This window comes from Leopardus geoffroyi, chromosome X, assembly GCF_018350155.1.
Source record: "Leopardus geoffroyi isolate Oge1 chromosome X, O.geoffroyi_Oge1_pat1.0, whole genome shotgun sequence".
NCBI classification, from domain to species: Eukaryota; Metazoa; Chordata; class Mammalia; order Carnivora; family Felidae; genus Leopardus; species Leopardus geoffroyi.
Genome location: NC_059343.1, coordinates 126,487,672 through 126,493,671, shown reverse-complemented (window position 1 = coordinate 126,493,671; position 6,000 = coordinate 126,487,672). Strand labels below are relative to the sequence as shown.

Below are 6,000 nucleotides of genomic sequence, written 5' to 3'. Positions count from 1 at the left end.
CAAAAATAAATAAACGTTTTTTTAAAAAGGCCATTCTATCATTCTATCAAGTCAGTTGCTTCAAGAAGGTGGAAAACATGGTGATGCCAATGAATTCCATGAGCATGGGCCCATTGCTGTGCTTCTTTTGCTATGAAGGGAGTTCTTTGATCAGAAGTAATGCTGTGTGGAATACCATGATCGTGGATAAGGCACCTGTAAGTCCATGGATAGTAGTCTGGTCAGAATAATTGTATACACTTCCTTTCCAACCTGGGCCCAGCAGAACGGCTCCTGCAAAGAAGGATGGTGAGAAGAATAAGGTCCATTCTGCCATTATTGAGATAGTGACCAGAGAACACACCATCAACATTCACAAGTGCATCCGTGGAGTAGGTTTCAAGAAGCGTGCCACTGGGCACTCAAAGAGACCCAGAAATTTGCCATGAAGGAGATGGGAACAAAGCTGTCTGGGCTAAAGGAATAAGGAATGTTCCATACCATATCCATGTGTGGTTGTCCAGGAAACGTAACAAAGATGAAGATTCACCAGACAAACTCTATACACTGGTTACCTTTGTACCTGTCACCACTCTCAAAAATCTACAGACAGTTGATGTGGATGGGAATTAATCACTTATTGTCAAATAAAGGTATAAAACTGGGGGAGGGGGAGAATAATTGCATGCAGGGAAGGAAAAATGTGTATCCAGAGTGTCTATTCCAGCAAGAAAAAACGTTGCCCCTTCCAAGATGGAGGCAGTCCAACATAATCATCCTGCTGCCATGCTGACCAGTCTTGGAAATGGTATCATACTGGGGGCTAAGTGTTGTTGGTCTCAGTTGCTGGCAGATTGGTCACTTAGCAGTGGTTGTAGCCAGGTTGGTCTTGCTGAATAGAAGTCCATGTTGGTGAGCCCATGCATCACTTCCATCCCTGCCACCATGGCCACTTTGTGGTCATCATCTACTGGACGATGACATGGGGTGGCTGAGGAAAAGGCTGACTAGTATCCACAGAACAGGTCATCCTATCCATTTGATTATTAAAGTCCTCCCCTGCTGAAGTTACACTTTGGTGAACATTCACATGGGACATAAATGTCTTTATGCCTTTTGCCCATTCAGAGATATCTATTCACAATACCTTGTACCCAGACCTCCCTGCCACCAATTTTCCAATCATGCTCCTTCCAAGTCTTTGACCATCCAGCCAAACCATTGGCAACAGCCCATGAATTGTCGTATAATCGCACATCTAGCCATTTCTCCTTCCAAGAAATGTGAACAACCAGGTGTGCTGCCCCTAAGTTGTGCCCACTGGAAGGATTTATCTTCACCATCTTCCTTTAGGAATGTCCCAGAGAGGTGCTGCAGTGCTGTAGATGTCCACATTTGGGTAGTGCCTGCATATCGTGCAGAACCATCGGCAAACCAGGCCCAAGTCTTCTCTTCCTCTGTCAACTGATCATAGGGAACTCATAAGGCCATAGGTGCAGGCTTGGAGAGAGGAGTGGTGTAGCAGGAGTGGGGTCCAGGGGCATTATGGCCACTTTTTCACTTTTCACTTCTTTGTGCCTTCAGGGCCTGCTCAAGCGTGGTTACATATATACCACTTCCATTTGATGATGTCCATGCCCAACTTTATGGCTTGGTGAGTCAGATAACACCCAATTTATGATGGGCAGCTGAGGTCACATGATAATATAGTGGCCCATGTTCAAGCATCCAGTCTCTCCTAAAGCCCAGAAGGAAATCAAAAGCTGTTTTGCAAAAGGAGAGTAGTTATCTGCAGAGGATAGCAGGGCTTTGCTCTGAAATCTAAGGTCCTGTGCTGTGATTCACCCAAAGGAGCCTGCCAAAGATTCCAACTCCAAACACCATCCCTATCTGCCACTGACACTTCAAACATCCATTGGGGCTGCTGAATCATGTGGCCCAAGTGACAAAGCGTGCACATCATCTTAGGTCTGCTGCAGAGCCTTCTCTTAATCTGGGTCCCACTCAAAATTAGCATGTTTTTAGAACACTTGGTAAATGGGTTGAAATAATACACCCCAAGGAGGAATACATTGCCTCCAAAATCCAAAAAGACTCACTAGGTGTTGTGCCTCTTTTCCTGGCCGTAGGAAGGGACAGATGCAACAACTTATCCTTCACCTTAGAAGGGATATCTCAACATGCCTGATACCACTAGACCTATTGGAATTTCACTTAGGTGGAAGGATGCTGAATTTCTGTCAGATTTATTTCCTACCCTCTGACACGCAACTGTCTTACCAGTCAGTCTAGAGTAGTTGCTGCTTCTTGCTTACCAGGTCCAATCAGGATAATGTCATCAATGTAATGAACCAATGTGATGCCTTGTGTAAAGAAAAAGTGGTCAAGGTTCCCGTGGGTTAAATTATGATTTAGGCCTGGAGAACTGATATACTCCTGGGGTAGGACAATGAAGGAGTAATGTTGGCAAATGGTTTCTAGTGGTATTTACTAATAGTATCAAAGAAAAAGCATTTTCCAGATGTTTTGGGTCTAATTGTGACTTCTAAAAAGGTGTTGATGTCTTAACCTCCAGTACCTGTGAATGTGACTCTACTTGGCAAAAGGGACTTTTGCAGATGATTAAGTTAAGGTCCTTAGGGTGGGCTCTAATCCCATATCCCAATTTGGATGCAAATCCAGACAAGTAAAGAGGGCTAGCAATATGAAAACACAGCGGGAAGATGGCCATCTGGAAGCCAAGGAATGCCCGAAGCTACCAGAAGCTAGGAGAGAGTCATGGAACAGATTTTCCCTCACAGTCTTCAGAAAGAACCAATCCTACCAACACCTTGATCTTAGATTTCTGGACTCCAGAACTATGTGACAATAAATTTATCTTACTGAAACCACCCAGTTTGTGGTACAGTGTTATAGCAGTCCCAAGAAATTAATATAATGGATCAATATCCGCATACAAAGAACCAGGGGATATGTTCGAGCTATGTAACCACATCTGCAACAGTAGCTGTAATTAGTAAACTTTACAATAATCCACTGTCATCCTCCAAGATCCATTGTTTCCTGCACGGGCCAAATAGTTGAGTTGAAAGGGGCTGTGGTGGGAATCACCACCCCTTCATCTTTCAAGTCCTTGATAGTGGCATTAATCTCTACAATCCCTCCATGGAAGTAGTGTTTCTTTTAGCAATATTCCTAGGTAGAGGCAATTCTGGTGGCTTCCCCTTGGCCTTTCCCACTGTAGTACCTCTCACTCCACAGGTCAGGGAGCGAATGTGGGGGTTCCACCAGTTGCTTTGTATGTCTACTCAAATTATGCATTCCAGGACTGTGGAAATAACCACAGGATGAGTTTGAGGAACCACTGTGACCACTTCAAGATGGACCTACACTAAAGCCCCATTGATCGCCTGACCTCACTAAGCCCCTACTCTGACTGTTGATACTGTCCTTTGATGCACAAAAGTTTTTAACTTTCATGAAGTCAAATTTGTCTATTTTTTAGTTCTGTTGCCTGTTATTTTGGTGTCACATTAAAAAAAATCACTGCAAAATCTAATTTCATGAAGCTTTGCCCTATTTTTCTTCTAGGACTTTCATAATTTGTATATTATGGTTAGGTTTTTTTTTTTAATCCATTTTGAGTTAATTTTTGTATGTAGTGTTAGGCAAGAGTCAAACTTCATTCTTTTGCACGTGGATATCCAGTTTAATCCACAACATTTTTAAAAAGACTGACCTTTCTGCATTGAATGGTCTTGGAACCCTTTTCAAAAGTCATTTGATCATGCATGAGAGGGTTTGTTTCTGAGCTCTTTGTTCTAATCGTTTGTTTCATACATGTGTCTATGCCAGTACCAAACTGTTTTGATTACTGTAGCTTTGTACTAAGTTTTGAAATCAGGTAGTATGAGTCCTCAAGCTCTGTCTTCTTTTTTAAGATTGTTTTAGCCATCCAGGGTCCCTTGACATTCCATCAGAATTTTAGGATGGATATTTCTGTTTCTGCAATATCATCATTGGGATTTTGATCAGGATTGTATCAAATGTGTAGATTGTTTTGGGTGGTATTGCCATCCTGATAATATTAAGCATTCCAATCCATGAACATGGAATGTCTTTCCATTTATTTATATCTTCTTTAATTTCTTTTAGCAATATTCTGTAGCTTTCATTATACAGGTCTTTCACTTCCTTGGTTAACTTACTGCCTAAGTATTTTATTCTTTTTGATGCTATTGTAAATTATTTTTTCCCTTAATTTCCTCTTTAGATTGTTCTTTGTTAGTGCGTAAGCATGCAATTTATTTTCTTTGCATGTTGATTTTATATCATGCTACTTTGCTGAATTCATTTATTACTTCTAACAGGGGTTTTTTGGTGTGGAATATTTTGGATTTTGTACTTCTAAGATCATATCATCTGCAAATAGAGATAATTTTACTTTTTCCTTGCCATTTAGGATGTCTTTAATTTCTGTTTCTTGTCTAATTGCTCTAACTAGATCTTCCAATATTCTGTTCAATAGAAATGACAAGAACAGAAATCCTTTCCTTGCTCCTGGCATTAAATGAAAAACTTTCAGTCTTTTGCCACTGACTGCACTGTGAATTTTTCAAATATGCTTTTTTTTTTATTATGCTGAGGTAATTTCATTCTATTCCCAGTTTATTGCATGTCTTTATTGTGAAAGGGTGTTGAATTTAGTCAAATGCTTTTTTTTTTTTTTTTTGCATCAATTGAGGTGAATGTCTATGTGTGTGTTGGGGGAGGGTGTTTCCTCTTCATTCTCTTGATGTGGTGTATTACATTGATCAATTTTTTCATATGTTGAACCATCTTTGCTTTCCAAGAATAAATTCTACTTGGTCATGGTTTACAACCTTTTTCAACATGTTGAATTTAGTTAGCTAGTATTTTATTGAGAATTTTTGCTTCCGTGTTCATAAGGTCTATACTTCTCCTGTATTTTCTAGTCTGGATTTGGTTTCAGGGCATACTGACCTCATGGAATGAGTTAAGAAATACTATATCCTCTTCAGTGTTTGGAAGAGTTTGAGAAAGAGTAGTGGTTAGTTCTTTAAATGTTTGGTAGAATTTATGAGTGAAGCCATATCAGGTCCAGGGTTTTTCTCTGTTGGGAGGTTTTTCATTATTTACTCAATCCCCTTAGAGGTCTATTCTGATTTTATATTTCTTCATGATTTAGTCTTGGTAAGTTTTGTGTTTCTAAGAATTTGTCCATTTTATCAAGGCTATCCAGTGTGTTGGTGTACTATTATTTATAGCACTCCCTTATAATTATTTTTATTTCTGTAGGATTGATAGTAAGTAATGTCCCCAGTTTCATATCCGATTTTAGTAATTTGAGTCTTCTCTCTTTCTTCGTTCAACTAGCAAAAAGGTTTGTCAATTTTGTTGATATTTCCAAATAACCAACTTTTGGTTTCATTGATTTTCTCTATACATTTTTATTCTTTATTCAAACAATTAACGCTTGTTTTTTATTAAATATTTTTTAAAAAATTATTCTTATGGGCAGAATAAATGAGAGAGAGGGAGAGAAAGAGAATCAATCACAAGCAGGCTCTGCGCTGTCAGCACAGAGCCCAATATGAGGCTCAAACTCATGAACCGTGAGATCACGTCCTGGGCCAAAGTCAGACGCTTAACCGACTGAGTCACCCAGGTGTCCTAACTTTTGTCCTTTTTATTCAAAAAAACAACAAACTTTTGGGTTCACTGATTTTCTCTAGTTTTCTATTCTAATTTTTATTTTCTCTGTTCTATTCTGTTTTTTATTATTTAATTAATTTATTTTTTTAATTTACACTCAATTCTTTATTCCTTTTTTCCTTCTGCTGACTCTGGGTGTAGTTTTTCTTCTTTCTCTTGCTCCTTAGGTTGAAAAGTTAGGTTGTCGATTTGAGATAATTCTCCTTTTTTAGTGTAAGCATTTATAGCTATACATTTCCAACAGAATTTCCCCATCTTATATGTGCTGTGGCTGCTAAGCACAAA

At 39.2% G+C, this 6,000-nt stretch overlaps 1 pseudogene; it reads left to right on the top strand.

Annotated features, from left to right (window-relative positions):
• Nucleotides 1-245: 245 nt before the first annotated feature.
• On the top strand, nt 246-643 carry LOC123595435 (annotated as a pseudogene).
• Nucleotides 644-6,000: the final 5,357 nt, after the last annotated feature.